This window comes from Adiantum capillus-veneris, chromosome 15, assembly GCF_014529385.1.
Source record: "Adiantum capillus-veneris isolate H3 chromosome 15, ASM1452938v2, whole genome shotgun sequence".
Taxonomy (NCBI): Eukaryota; Viridiplantae; Streptophyta; class Polypodiopsida; order Polypodiales; family Pteridaceae; genus Adiantum; species Adiantum capillus-veneris.
The window spans coordinates 68,555,256-68,571,354 of NC_140945.1; positions in this window are offsets into that span (position 1 = coordinate 68,555,256).

Here is a 16,099-nt window from a genome sequence, read left to right on the forward strand (position 1 = left end):
TATATTTTGCACAAAAAGGAACTTAGAGCTTGCGGAATCAAGTGACAAGATTTGGTTATAGCATCACTAGCACATTGTCTTAGGGTTATGGGAGCCCTCTCACCATCCACCCTCTTGCAATGGTAGCCAAACAATAGCCAATGAATCACAAGCAACAAAACAACAACCTTCAATGAAACAAGTCACCTTATGAAGCTGAATGAGTTTGCCAAGCCAAATTGGAGGAGAAGCATGAGCCTTTGGACATGAATTGCACCCAAAACTACCAATTCATTGATGTTGGGGTAGATACAACAATGGTAGGAAGAATATCTTCTACTCGCACTCACTCAAACTAGCTCAAGCTTTTCTATGCTCCAAAGTGATGGTGTATAGAAAGCTTACTCTCTCTTTACAACCAAGATAGAACTGGCGTGTGGTACGCTCAATCTAGTGTGCAATGGTATAGTGATGTCTTTTACAAGGAGGAATGGGTTCTATTTATAGGTTTTAGAAGCCTTGATTAGGATTAAGCTTAATCAATTTTATTAGGAAAGATCAAGGATTGTGAATTTTTATGAATTTCAAATGATAATGGGGTCTCTCTTTTCTCTTGAGTCACATGGATGTGGGCTCAAGTAAGAGAATTATTGATGTGGTGAAAGGAGAGAAACTTCCATGGGAGTGAGTGAATTTGGTTTACTTGTGCGGTTGCCTACTCCATATGTTGATAGTGTGGGTGCATTTTTACAAGAGAAGTTAGTTGTTAGTGGTAATAATCACTAGAATTGTTAGTGATACATTTACAATGGGTAGGATGAGTTGATTTGATGAAGGAAGAGGGGTGAATTAAAAGAGAATCATTGAGATGGTGAAGCTTTGAAGAAGCTTGAACTCACCCTTGTGTAGATTGTGGAAAAAATGATCGCTGGTCTTCTTCTTCTTCTTCGCTTCTTTACGCCGCCACCACGGTTGACCACCACGATGAAAAGAGGATTTGTTGATGAAAAATCCTCAATTTGCAGAAGTTATCATGGTTAAGATGCTAAATTTTAGATATTTTTAGGAGAGGTAAATGAAATTGTAACATAGAAGCAATAGAGAGAGACATGGAGAGGGTGTATGTATGTAGAGGTTCATAAAAGAACTATAGGGATGAGAGAGAAGGGTAATGGTGAAGAGGGTGGGAGAAGCCATGGAAATTGCAGGTTTGAGTGAGGGAAGGAGAGGGAGGGATGTGTAAGAGTGAGTAGGTGTGTGGAACGGTGAGAGAAGACTAAGGGCTACTTGTGAGAAAAGTGGGCAGACTAGGGCCAACTCAAAAAATCATAGCTCACCGTTGGTAGCTCCAAAAATCATGAAAACATTTGAGGTGATTACTCAGAGCTTGGGCTACATTTTCTCTTTTGACCACCGCTCCAAATTCGGAGTGGAGAGAGGTGCCAAAATTCTCACCAAAAAGCTTGTTTTTATGCTTGCAAAAGTCTTTTAGTGGCCCCCTCCTTTGTTGAATTTGTACAATGCATCCAAGAGTGAGCCCCTCCTTTGTCATATTATAATACAAAGCATCCAAGTTGCCCTTGACGCATGCATGGAGGAGAGTTATTGGTGAATAAAGAAATATATACATGGTGGGACTAGTGTATGGACTATTCATGGACTTTAGCTCAATGAGCACATGGTGTTAGAATAATGAGTAAAAATAATAATAAAAATATGGAGGAGTTATGGATATGGAAAGATATTGGAATCATATGATATGGTCCCTCCTTGAATTATTTTGGGTGAAAGAGGAAAAGGTATGCAAGTAAATAATATAATAAACGTAACCAATGAGTAGAAATCAATTGTTTTGTTTTCACGAGGGTGAGGGTGAAAATGTGGGAGTGATTTGTATAAAGGAAAAATATGAGGTTAGAGTATGTACATATTGGCAAAAAATATAATTATGGTGTAAGAGGATGAAAGAAGGTGTACATAGGTTTAATAAAACACACACCTAAGTAGAAATATTTAAATAAAATACCAAAATAATAATAAAAAATCCCTATATTTAGGCCATATATACAATGAAATATTTACACACAAAGAGGCCATAATATACTTTTATTTTTTTATTTTTTTGGCTCAACTAGCCCAGTGACTAGCTAGCTGAGGGTTTTTAAGAAGATATGGGAAAAGCCCCCTAACTCACACACGCCTATGTACAGTGAAATGGTAGGGATAGCCATAGCGTTTGGGTGAATTTGGTAGGGTGGAGTAACTTAGTATGGCAATTATGGAGAGCCGAAAAACGGCTATCAGTGTCATGATCTATTTAGGATAATTGCGGAAAAGAAGGCATCCTTGCATGATGTGGAGGTCAAGGAGGAGAGAGAGAATCCAAAAGAAATTTTAGAGCCTTACAAAGTGAATGTAAGAATCATGCTAAGAGAATACTTGAAAAAAAAAAGATGAATATTTGGCGGACGAAGCAACAAAGGAATGGTTTCCAGAGAAGGAGTCACATTTTTGTGGGAAACCCTTGTAAAATTATTTTGTAAGAGAGCATCTCTAAGCCAAGAACTTGTAAAAGAATTTATGATTATTTGTCTGGGAGCAATTTTATATTAGAGATCCAGTTAGAAGTTTAGGAGCTTTTGGCCGGACAAGCCATTTGTAAAGGCCTAAACTATAAAGGTCAATTTTGTAAGTTTGAACATAATCTTCTTTTATCACAAACTGAGAAGACTGCGTATATTTGAGAGCTTCTTCTTGCTCCAACTTGTAATCTTTGCTACTACTATGGCTACGGTAATCCAAATTCAAATTCGTTTATTGCATTGTGTTCCTCTTACTATGCTCTTCCATTCAAGTGTAATCATTCAAGATTCGGTGTAGGTTTTTAACTACGAGTTTGAGACCTTAAATCACTATTTTGAGTGCTTATATGCGTATTTTATGTTGTTTTGACCCTAGGAGAGTCTTTAGGATCACCTATTCGTCGCTGTTTTTGCTGACTTTGGGATGAACGATCGCGATCTTTGTACCTCTCCAGAATGCTGTGACAGTGATAGGATATGCTCTTGATAGTCCCCCGTAGCTTCCCTTCAAGTTTCGTGCGAATCCAATATGATTTTCATGGTAAACGGGCGTGATGACTGTAGAGCTGTGTAGAAGGACATAAGCAGATTACTTGGCTTTAGTGTGTATGATTTGCTTGCAGAGTTAGTAGTTTCATCTCATCGAGTTCACTTCATTAGGAATGACACCCTAGTGAGTTTCCATGCCTCATCCTAGTCACTTCCCTTGTATTGATATTTTATGTTGATGCGTGAGAGCTATGCTATGGACATCCGTCACAGCGCCCCGCAAACATTTGCGCCGCTGCCGGGAAATGCACCTTAGGTGATGAGTGACCGAGTGCACAGTTAGCTTCCTTAAAACAAGATCAATCCACAAATCCATTTTACACCTCAGTTAGGCTGCTAGACAGGGGTTTAGAGCTTAGTTGAGTCTAGAGTCGATGGACTAGCTAGATCCTCTCTTAGGAGATTTAGGGAGTTGTGAGTGAGAGTGTTCAAAGCATTTTTGCTCTTCAATTTCTCTAATTCGATTGAGTACTGAAATCTCACCCGAAATCCGTCTTGTCTGTTTTGTTTAATTCATTTCTTTATGTTCTTTCATTTCTGTACTTAGGAGTAGGATATGAATACAAACCCAAGTCAAAAATTGCTAAACTGGCATACAAATTGACTTTCAATAGACCAAAACACATCAAAACTAGGAAGAAACCATGCAGAGGGATAGCTTGTGCATAGGACAAGCCTAGGTATCTCTCAAATCCCAAAACAAACACCAAAATCAAGTCAAACTGACAGATTCAGGAAAACAGACACATCCAACCAAGAACTGGTAAAAGCTTGAGTTTTTGGAGTCTGAATACAAAATTAATTGGTGGGTAGCTTTATAATAGCCTAGTGAACAAGCTGGTGAAGTTTCATCAAATTTGGGCTCAGAAGTACGATCGCGATCGGTGTACCTGTGTGCCAGGTTTGACTCATTTTTTACCTGTTCATAGACCTAGACTATTTAAGATATCAGGAGTTTTCAAAACCCAAATTGGACATACTGATCTGCAAGAAAAATTGTGTTGGAGTCATTGTGAAATTGTTGAATCTGCTGACAGTTGGAATGATACAGTGATCTCATAGCCATCAAGTGTATTCATTTGCAGAGATCGATCAAGTAACAATCCATGCAGTCGCGAGAGTTGGAAGATCACTCCATATCCAAGTAAGAGGTTTGGATTCAATTGGTACATTCCACTTTCTTCATGTTTTTGAGATCCGGAAAACAAATCAACAACCAACACCGAAGTTTAGTGGATCAAGCAAGTGTTTTATCAACAGAGGAGAGTGTAAACCAAGGTGTAGTACGACCGTTAGAGCCGATCCCTGAAGAAAGTATTTTTGATACTTCTTCAGAGAGATCTTACGAGTATTTCACAGAACACTTGTGACATTTAAACCTAAACAAAAGAGAAAACATGGCAGCAGGACCATCAAACCCTTCGGCCACAATGAAGCTATTGTTCATCAAGTATCAGTATGACAACAAGCAAGGTGCAAAGATGGTATGGACCGCTACTGTGTGAAAATAGAAGATAGACCAAGTGAGTTCAAGGACTCAGTGCCTGTGAGCGGAGATAGACCAAGTGAGTTCAAGGACTTAGTGCCTGTGAGCTATAGCGGAGATAGGTACCTAGATGACGAAGGTATCATGTACTTGGTAATCCTGAATCCTAACATTGTGGACAAGTGGGGATTGATGGGAACGAAAGCCAAAGTAGATGAGGAACCTGCGGAGAAAGCACCAACAATGAGCTTCCCTAATGCAAGGTTAAGGTGAGAAAATGAAACTTTGAGAGTCAACACAGACAACGTCTATGTGGGGTTATACAATTATAATAATGGAGAGGAAGATCTCTATTATAGATGCGAGGAACCTGACGTTGATGAGTTGACAGAGCGGAAAAGACTTTATGTCTTCACCTACACAGAGGGATTAGAAACGAAAATCGTCGCATACGAAAAATATGGAAAACGATACGCAGCAATCGATAAAAAGGAGTTGGAAGGATATACGTACTTTGGGGGACCACTCCACCATTATTATGTCACTCCAAGCCCACTTAGACCAGCACCTACAACTGTCATGCCAGACCCGATGGCCAGAGGTGGAGAGAGGACTCATGTAGCTGATTCTTTTAGTCGACCTCAGTATTCTATGCCAAGCCCCATGGGAACATTACGTTCCAGAGAATCAATGGCTACAAATCGGGGTAGTGCGGTTCCTATCTCTACACATACCACAGTAGGTCCGACATTTGCAACCACACCATCCCATTTGCCTCCTAGTAGTAGATTCGTGCCAGGAGAGCCAACGAGAGCAACCCACGACATCCATGATGCACGAGAACGATTAAGTCAAGATGCAGGAGCATTGAGATTGATCGCAGACCATAGACGGATGAGGCCATCCCAGGTAGCGAAGTGCATGCCAAAGAAGTATAGCGGATGAGGGGATCCATATGCCCATCTGTCGCTCTTCAAGAAAGTATAAAGAGCATAGAAGATCACTAATTTCCATACTCAATATGAGGGATTCGGGCTGACCTTGGAAGGGACGGCCTTAGCGTGGCTTCAACCTTTGAACCCTGAAACTTGTCTGAATATTGAACACGTATTACGGGAGTTCGCGGAAGAATTCTCAAAACGGGGTATAAAGCATAATACTGTATCACAGATATATGCTTTTAAACAAAAGGAGAACGAAAAAGTGAAGGAAGCACCCTTGAGATTCAAGCAATACATCGAGAGGTGCCCAGGGAGAGAATTATCGCAGGACAAGATATTGTCTGTGCTCTTCATTGAAGGACTTAGAAATGAAACCTTGAAAAAGGACCTTCACTTGAAAGCCTGTAGCACATTTAAACAGGTTACAAGGGAAGCGTTATATCTTGTTGATAACTGCAAATCATATGGGGAAGTGTCAGAGGATACTGATTCAGTAACCAGTGGCTCTTCATCTATTAAGAGTAAACCCTCTACCAAGAAAGATGCTCAGGCTTCTTTGATGCCGACAGCTGACCAAATGATAGAGGAAGTAACGAAGAGAATGCAGCAACATATGAGATTAAATCTAGTGATGAGACAGTCTCAGACTCGGATATGTGACATATGTGGGGTGATCACCCGATGTTGTGGTGCACACAACAACCGAAAGCACCAGTTGCAAATGGACGAGTACTGAAATGGTGTGCAATAGAGCAAAAATGGACGAACCATGGCACGGATGAGTGTTTTTACAACAAAAACTATGTGAGAGAAAGGCCGTATGGACCTCCAACAGGACCACCCCAGCCACCTCCTCCAAGATATCAAGTTGGGCCAAATGTGAATGTGGTAGCAGGAGCAGACAGACCTCAACCTGTGTTGGGTTAACAACCTCCATTACCACAAGAAATAGGGCCATGATTAGGTATGCTCAACCTTATGAAGCATCACCAGGAACAAATAATACACCTCAAATTTCTTATTACGAGGAACCGAATGAGCCTTACGTAACTGAACTGAACCACAAATGTATGCAGACGAAGCCTATCAAACCTGGGAAAATAACGATGGTATGGCACCACCAACGTATGTAGCACAACCTTCGAGGGATCAATATTTGGTGGACGAAAGAACACTAATGTTTATTGCGAACGGGAACTACAAACCAAGAGGATACCCTAATAGGACGGGACAACCTATGGGACCACCTCCTCAAAATCAACAACCAATTGGACCGTGCTATAACTGTGGAAGTTCAGATCATTGGGAGCGTAGTTGTACTTTCAAAGGCAAAAGAGTGAAAATTTTTGGATTTTGTGACAGGTGTGGTGTGAATCACATATTGCCAGATTGCCCAAGGAATCCGTACAACAAGGGAAAAGCAACTATGAATATTGTGGGGGTGTTACCAAGTGCAAGTAGTGGATCAGAAACCAAACCCACGATCCAAATAAATGTGGTAACCAGAGCCCAAGCCAAGGACTTAGAGAAAAACAAGGCATTGGAAGAAAAGGTCGAGTTGCCAATACCGACTGAAAACGAGAGTTTATCTATGAGAACACAGCGAAAATCCTGGAAAGCGAAGCGAGACAGAATGAAAACAAGAAAGATAAAAACCCAAATTGCCATGCAAAATGAATTACATGAAACGAAAGAGCAACTAAAACAGGAGAGAGATAGTAAAACTGCTGAGGACAACAACAATCCAAGGAAAGCATCCTCAGGGGGATCAGTCTTGGTCAAGAAAGTGCTAGAGCCTTTAGATGCTCTATTACAAGCGTATGAAGCAAGGCTAAAAAAAAACCAAACCTTAGAGCAGAGGTGATTGACTTATCCTCAACTAGAAGTGGAAACGAAGAATTTGGAAATGTGTAAACACCTTATTGAAACAGCCCAGGCATTGATGGAACCTAATTTGATTAGAACCCCAGAACAAGAAGTGTTGATTCACAAAGAGTGAGAAAAACGGAAGATCGATCAATTAGAACAAGTAAACGGACCCAGGCCTGAAACGATATTATCATTGGATCACCGAGTGGTGCCGAACACCACTGATGATGCTAAGTAATAACTATAATGCCAACTTCAAAAGTAGAAGAACCATGGCCACAACACTTATGGGAAACCATTAGAAATAGAAAGAACGGAAGCGCGACTTTACAGTCTACACCAATTCTTGAGGTTAACATGGACAACGAATTTTATCCAGGAGATATACAATCGTTGTATGGAGATGCAGGAACGGAGGTTTCGATGGAAAGCAAAGCTCAATCCCTGAAAACCCTGCCTTCATTTATAGGCCAACATGAGGTCGGAGATAAGATTAGTTCCATCCCAGAAGAGAGCTATTCCACAAATGATTGACTCAAAAAGTCTTCAAGAGATGTTGTCGACACCTGTAACATGCACAATCACACTTTCAGAACTCTTGAGAGTCATACCACACCTATGGGAAGACATGGGGAAACATTTGGAGAACAAAGGAATAAAGATTCCTCTTTAGACAAACCCTACGGTAGAAGAAAACAAACGAGGAGGTCAACCCAAAGCCCAACATATGCCCATAAACAAGGTCGGAGATTACTGTGAAGGTGAGGAAGGTAATACAACCTTACCTGTCGAATATCAGGGTATAAAGACGATAGCTATCCTAGACAGTGGAGCGGGAGTTGCAATTGCTACAAAGAAAATCTGGGAGAAATGGGGCCGTCCAGCTCTAAGAAAGACAAAAATGAAACTGCAACTCGCAGATGGGTATGTAGAGAGACCATTGGGAATCCTGGACCAAATATTTGTAACTTCGTGTGGAATTAACTATGAGCACACCTTTGCTGTGGTAGATTTCGGAAAAACAAACAACTTTGACATTATTTTGGGGTGACCTTTTACTCGTCAACTCAAAATGATACAAGATTGGGGATACGACCAAATTTACCTAAGGCATGAGGAGCTAATAACGAAAATCAACATGAAGGATCATAGCTATAGAGACATTGCAAAAACACCAGTGCAAGAATTTGATTCAACCACAGTGATTGGAAAAGAAATACCTGCGTGGTTACAAACGAAAGCACACGTCTGGATGTGTGGAGCATCTGATTGTGGAGACTTAATCAAAGAGGAATGTGTGTTGGAAAGGTCCGTAGAAGACGAGGCCTATCTCCCATAACCTTTCCCTGAACATTTATTTGAGCCATTTGGGTGGACTCAAATATTGTCAACCTTGGATGTATGTGTTAACGAATGCACAGCTACAAAATTTTGTGACGATGAAGGATACGACCTAGTAACGTTGCAAATGGCTAGCGTCATCCTTGAGTCAAGATCAGAGACTGAGGAACGAGAAGAACCACTACGTGAGACTGAGTGTAAAAGAATAGTTTATGAGATATCAATAGTGGACGATAGGAATCGAACAAAGGAGGAATTCACAGACTCACTAAGCGATGACCTTCCATCACTGGGTGATGAAATCCAAATGATAGATGCTGATGATGAAAGATCAAGTGGATCAGAGACGAATAGGAAGTATATGTCGAGACCGGACAGGTTTTACGAGTTTCCTAACCAAAAACCTAGTCAACAAGAACGGTATAGATCAAAGAGAACAAGGAAACCAAGAGCGAATAAGCTTAAACCCATGCCTCTTGTCAATGACAAAACAGGATATCTAAGGCTTGTAAAAGCTGATGATTGTGTCAAAGACAAGGTCATTGGCCAGTTTATCAAAACTAAACCATGGAAAAACAACAAGAAGAACAAGCGCGAAAAGCAAACGACTGAGACACGTAGGAGGGGAAAACAGGGTCTAGAATGACCAAAACTGAGAGGAAAGCGGAGTACAATAAGCTCAAACTGACCCTCAAAGACATATGGACAACTGAAATGGGAACCGATGAGGACACGAATTCTGACAAGATGGATGTGCCGTTCCATTATAAGAAGTATACCATACAAGATAGAAAAATCATAGTGCAACAACCGATTAGGGAATTGAAGGAACCTGGTAAACGCTGCTACAATTCGGGACAACTATCCCCTCCCCATTACTGATCATGTAATAGAAAGAGTGGCAGGAAAAGAAGCTTACAGTTCTTAGATGGCTTTTCAGGCTACAACCAACTCGCAATTAAGCCAGAGGATCAGCACAAGACGGCTTTTGCAACTGAATGGGGCATTTTTGCATTCAGGGTAATGGCTTTTGGCTTAACGAATGCACCAGCCACATTTCAGAGGCTAATGGGTCATGATTTTAAAGAATATCTAAGACAGTTCTTAGAAATTTACATGGATGACTTGTGCGTTCACTCTCTCGTAAGGTTGGAGCACATAGACCACTTGACCAAAGTGTTCGAAAAATGTAGACTGTATCGGATTTGCCTGAATCCGGAGAAATGTGTCTTCATGGTGAGACAAGGCAGAATATTGGGACATATTGTGTCCAAAAATGGTATTTCGACAGACATGGAGAAGATCAGCGTAATTGTTCATCTGCCACGACCAGTAAAGGTAAAGGAGGTACAGGCATTTATGGGCCATTGTGGATATTATCGCGGATTTATCTACTCATACGCTGTAATTGCAAAACCTCTTTACGCGTTGATAACTAAATTTGAGTGGACAGATGAGTGCAAGAAAGCTTTTCAAACTTTGAAGCAAAGATTGATATTCGCTCCAATTTTGAAGGCTCCGGATTGGGAAAAGATATTCCACATCCACGTAGATGCATCAGCATATTCTATAGGATGCATACTAGCACAACCTGGAGAAAACAACATGGATTTTCCAATCAGTTACTCCAGTAGACAACTAAACAGTGCAAAGAAGAATTACACGACAACTGAAAGGGAGGTTTTGGGTATGATCTATGCTGTGAAAAATTTTAGACATTACCTACTTTCCAATAAATTTGTATTCTTCGTTGATCACCAAGCATTGTTGTACCTGGTAAACAAACCTTGCAGTACGGGGTGGATTGTACGATGGTTCATCATACTGCTTGAGTTTGACTTCACGATTTTCGTCAAAAAAGGAACTACACACCAAAGAGCGGATCATTTATCTAGAATGGTGCATGGAGAAAACCCTGTAGGAGTTGATGATGATTTGTCAGATGCATATCTCTTCAACATAGAAATGGTTCCAAGATGGAGCGAGGATGTAATTCCTTTGTTGACTATTGGGTCATTGAATTTGACAAGACAACCATCTACCATTGCAACATCTAAATCATTGGTAATGCTGGCTGGAAGGCTATACAAACAGGGATCGGATCAAATCCTTAGGCTTTGTGTTGAATCAAGTGAACACGACTTGTATCTACACCAGTCTCATATGCAAACAACGGGGATTCACAATGGGCATGCACAAATGTATCAAAGATTGATAAGAATGGGTGTATATTGGCCGAAAATGCAACAAAGTGTTCATAAGCATATCAAATCATGTGTTATCTGCACTTTTCAAAAGCCGATAGAACACGCGACTCTATTCAAATTATCTGTAGCACCCTGATGGAGTAACTACATTGTAGAATACCTCACCACCCAAATACTGCCTGAAGGGATGAGTAGATCACGTATCAAAACGATCACGAAAGAGGCAAAAAACTATGTATTGATTGAGGACAATCTTTACAAGAGGGGAAAAGACAATCAATTGAGAATGTGTGTGACGGAAGAGGAATACGTTCCTATCTTAGAGCAAGCACATAGCGGACAAGCTGGAGGACATTTCTCAGCTCACAAAACGGCCAAATCAATTCTTATTGCTGGCATATGGTGGCCTACACTATTCATGGACGCTGAAGAGTTTGTGAAATGATGTGACGATTGCTAGAGGACAAAGATTCCTAGAGCACAAGATGACATGCCCTTGAGGCCAATGATGGGGGCAAGAGCGTTTGCAAAATGGAGAATAGATTTTGTAGGACCAATTGCGCCTCCAAGATATAAAACGAATGCTCAATACATTATTGTGGCAACAGATTATCTAACAAAGTGGGTTGAAGCAAAATCAACAACCAAAAATGATGCAAAAACAACAACACAGTTTTTGTATGAGAACATTTTCACTAGGTATGGCTTACCAATAGAGATAGTGAGCGATAGAGGGACTCATTTCGTCAATGAAGTGATCAAATTCCTATTGGATGAATTCATGGTAATTCACAAGAAGTGAGCTCCCTATCATCCACAAGCTTACGGCCAAGCAGAAAGTACGAACAAGATTCTGGTGACAATTCTCACGAAAATTGTTAGTGAATCGAGAGCCGACTGGGATCAGAAGCTGCATTCAGCTTTATGGGCATATAGAGTAGCACACAAAAGCTCAATCGGAACAACTCCGTTTAACATGGTTTATGAAATTCAAGCGATTTTTGGGCCATGAATTATCCAATCAAATAGATATCCTGGAAAACTGGATGAAACTAGATTGAGAACAGTTGCATCAATCTACGTGCAAAAATGAAACATGAAATCATTCTTTGACCAACATGTTATCTAGCAAGGAATTTGCTACGGGGGATTACGTCTTAATGTATACCCTGAAACAACATTCCCGGAAACTCAAAAAGTGAGGCAATGGACCCTATGTGATGCCATTAAGCTTACGACATTAGAGGGAGAGGAGATGCCTAATTGGATTAGTGGCTGCGAATTAAAGAAGTACAACCTACCACTAACCTCAAAGATGCTTGCCAAAATCCACGCTGCGAAGGAGAGCAAGAACAAAGCAAATGAGACAAAGGCTCAAGCACATGAGGAGTCTAGAAGCAGGATTTTAAAACGGAAACAAAAATTACAACAACAAAGACTTCCTCAACTAGCAGATACGGCTCAATTTTCTCTTTCTATAATTCACACTGACGAGCAATGGGAGATAGGAATCGATGTTCGCATCAATGTCAAACTTCCGAATGGCAGATATCAACGAGCATTGATTGACATAGGGGCAAGAGTCAATGTGGTAAACTTCTCCACTTACAAGATGCTTACCGACGAACCTCTAGTGGAATCCACACGAGATTTACAAGCCGCAAACGGGGCAACAATGCCAACATTGGGGATAGTAAACTTACCAATCAATATTGATGGAAATAGTTGTCCTCATCAATTTTTCGTAATGAAAGACGGAGGAATCAGAGAATCACTGTGTTTGGGAGTTCCATGGATGAGAACGTATAATGTAGTTACCGAATGGTCAGAACATGCGCTGATGTACACACACAACTCTAACACGTACATGACTCCATTCGCCAAAACAGATCACTCATGGCCCATTATCCCCATCGACAAAAAGCAATCAGCTCATCAGCCAGAAACACCGAAAATGGCTGTTCGAAAAGTTTGGATAAAGAAAACCGTCATGCAGAACAAACAGAGACAGATATGGCTACCCAAGGTACAGCTCCCGACGATAGCAACACCATATCAAAGACCTTCAGGAGCTAATCCAGAGTGGAAATGGAAACCAAAGCTGGAGACAACCAAAAATTCAGCGAACGGAGACCACAAAGTCAACACAGGAAGCCTGAACTCACAAAATGGCAATGAAAACCTAAGAAAATTCAGGAACCTACATCAAAATCGGCAAATATTGAAAAAACTGAATACAAATGGGTTCCAAAAATAGTGCCATAAAAAAACCAACAATCAAGGAGAGAGCAATTGAATTGCAAGCTCTTCTATTCCATAAATAGCTAGCCTCGCCATCCAAAGCCACTGAAAATTACATTCAGTCCCCGCATCTTGCAAAGCACTTTGTTTCCCAATGCATTGTCTCAAACATGAGGATAGGGCCACATTACACGGCCGTGCATAGACACAAATTTCAAAACCCATGCACATGCACACAACCTTCGTCCGGGACAACTTAGTTTAGGAAGGGGGGAGTAACTGCTAAATCTAGCAGTAGCCAGCACCATTGAGGGGTCCAACGTGTATATATGTACATAATGCGTGTGTTTGTTGTTTTTTTTCATTTTTTAGAGTTCAATTTTGAACAAATTTGATCAAAATCTGGCATTTATGCGTTTTTATCATCCATCCAGTATAATAATGAGCTGTAATGACAAAATATGGAGCATTGGGATGCTTCTAGTGAAAATATATGCTTAGGGGTGAGTATAATAATTTTGGCTAATTTTCACCAGTTATTAATAAGTATTTTCAATTTATTTTGTTTGATTTTTCGTTAATAATCTTCCAAAAATTAAAAAATATCGCCCACAGTGTCGGAATCAAGTTCTAGAAGCAAACGTCGAAGTATCATGATAGGGTTGTCAAGCATGGAAGATATGAAGCTAATCCAAAGATGTCGAATTTTAGCCTTGATGATCATGACCACATTTCGCCAGAATCGCATCAAATGGTCATACGACGCCAGAATGACGAATGGTTTGACCCACATATGGTATGCAGATTATATCAAGATCAAAGGTAATGAAAATAACACCTATGTCACGAAAACCTCAGGAAGATATGGGTCAAGTAGGCCAAATTCTAGCTCATTGTTCATTTTCACATTTTGAGAGAGAAGAAGGCAGCTTCTTGACCTAGAGAGAGCTGCCACATTTCTACCCCATACTGACGTTTGGAGCCAACATTTCATACCAGATTTCACAGGTATGTTCCTTATCAAGTAAAGATCAAGTCTATTATGCATGCAAGCGCGAATCATTGCACAAACGGGCGAATGGATCAAATCAAAGTCGGATTGAGTCAAATAGGTCAAGGGCCCTTAGAGGCATCATGACAAAAACTTTTCAGGGATAGAACACATCAATGTGTTCCCCACAATGCCAGGAACCAAGCCATATGATCAAATCTCTAATTGGCGGTGGTACAACGATCGCGATCGGTGTACCCCACTGACCAAAATTGACACAGAATTTGCAAAAAGCCTCCCCTCAACTGCGTCAACAATCTGCAGGTGTCAAAAATGAATTTGGTAATTATGGTATGATCGCGATCGACGCCCCCAGATGCAGGTTTTAGAAATTTTGGCTTGGCCTAGGCTTAGAACTCAATAAGGGATACACTCTCTTAAATTTTCATGAAAAATGCACAAATTTTGCTCATAGAATGGGCCAAATTTGTCAAACGCACCCGAATCGGGAAATTTGACCTACAACTACCAAAATTTGACTGAAAATTATGACTGATGGTTTGAAAGGCATACATGTCCGACTAGGAGTCAGTACAGTAGTAGAAAACCCTAAATGGAGCTCAGAATCTTCCACAAGGACGGAGATGACCATTTCAGTCTCGAGTGATCACACAAGGGAAGAATTTGGCCGAACTAATGTCAAAGACTAAAAGGCAATTTAGAGGTGCCCAATCATCCCATTGGTATCCAAAGAATGCCTGAAAAATACCCAAGTCTGGAAAATCTCCCAAGAAGGGGTAAAAAGTGTCTGATCAAGTCAGAATCAGATAGCGGAGTAGGCTGATGGTAGCAACACATCATGGAAGCAGTAAAAGCTTAAAAACTAACATCACCTAACTCCAGGATCCAACCAGAATGCATCAGGAAAACCCAATATGGTTAGACTTAGTTTTAAAAAAAAGGTCAAACAGTGAAAAATTGCTCTAATTTGTCCATTTTAAGTCCAAACTTGAAAATAAATCATCAGTGGGCTAGGCAGGCATAGGGGACCAAAGCCATCCAGTTTTCACCCAAAAAATCCCAAGTACTACGATCGCGATCGGTGTACCTGAGCATCAGATTTTGACCAAAACCCAACAGATCTCTTGTACACATCTTGTTCAAGTCACACATCAAGTTTCAAGCCAATTGGACATCAAAAACCCATGAAAAATCAAAGTCTAGTCCAAAACTCCCTTGTAACCCAAAATTGGGACTTATAAACTCAAAAGTAGTTCAAATAAAAGACAGAGTGGACCAAAATGACCCTCTAGCTATCAGCAAACCACTCATGTGATCAAATCTCATTTTGGCCTCTGTACTACGATCGCGATCGGTGTACCTCAAGCCCAGATTCGGCTCAGATTTCAATCAGTCATACCTCTAGTCTTCTTAGTCCCACTGGTGAAATATGGACAAGAGTGGATAAGATTTGTTCAAGTTATGATCAGTTTTAACTTTTGAACTGCTTTTTGCTAAAAGTCTAAATGCTACAGGTTGTGAAAGGCAAATCCTGACAGTGATTCTAATGATACAGAATGCCTCATCAAAAGGCAAGCAAGGCAGTGGATAGCAGCACCATATGAAGTGGATGAGCTCTCTACAAACGAAAAAGCTCACATCTCGGATGAAACACTAGCTCAGATCCCTGCTCACATTTTCATCGCAAAGTTTAGGGATGCTGATGGTGATATGGTAAAGACGACTATCATGCTACGGGAAATATGGAATCTCCACCGAAGGCCGGAGGTCACAGAAGCCATGCGGGCTATACATTTGGAACAGTTTTTCAGATTGCAGCCATGGGAACAGACTACATGAGGGCCCAAGATCTCATGAGCTCGATACAGTATGATGGGCAAGCAATGCTCGCC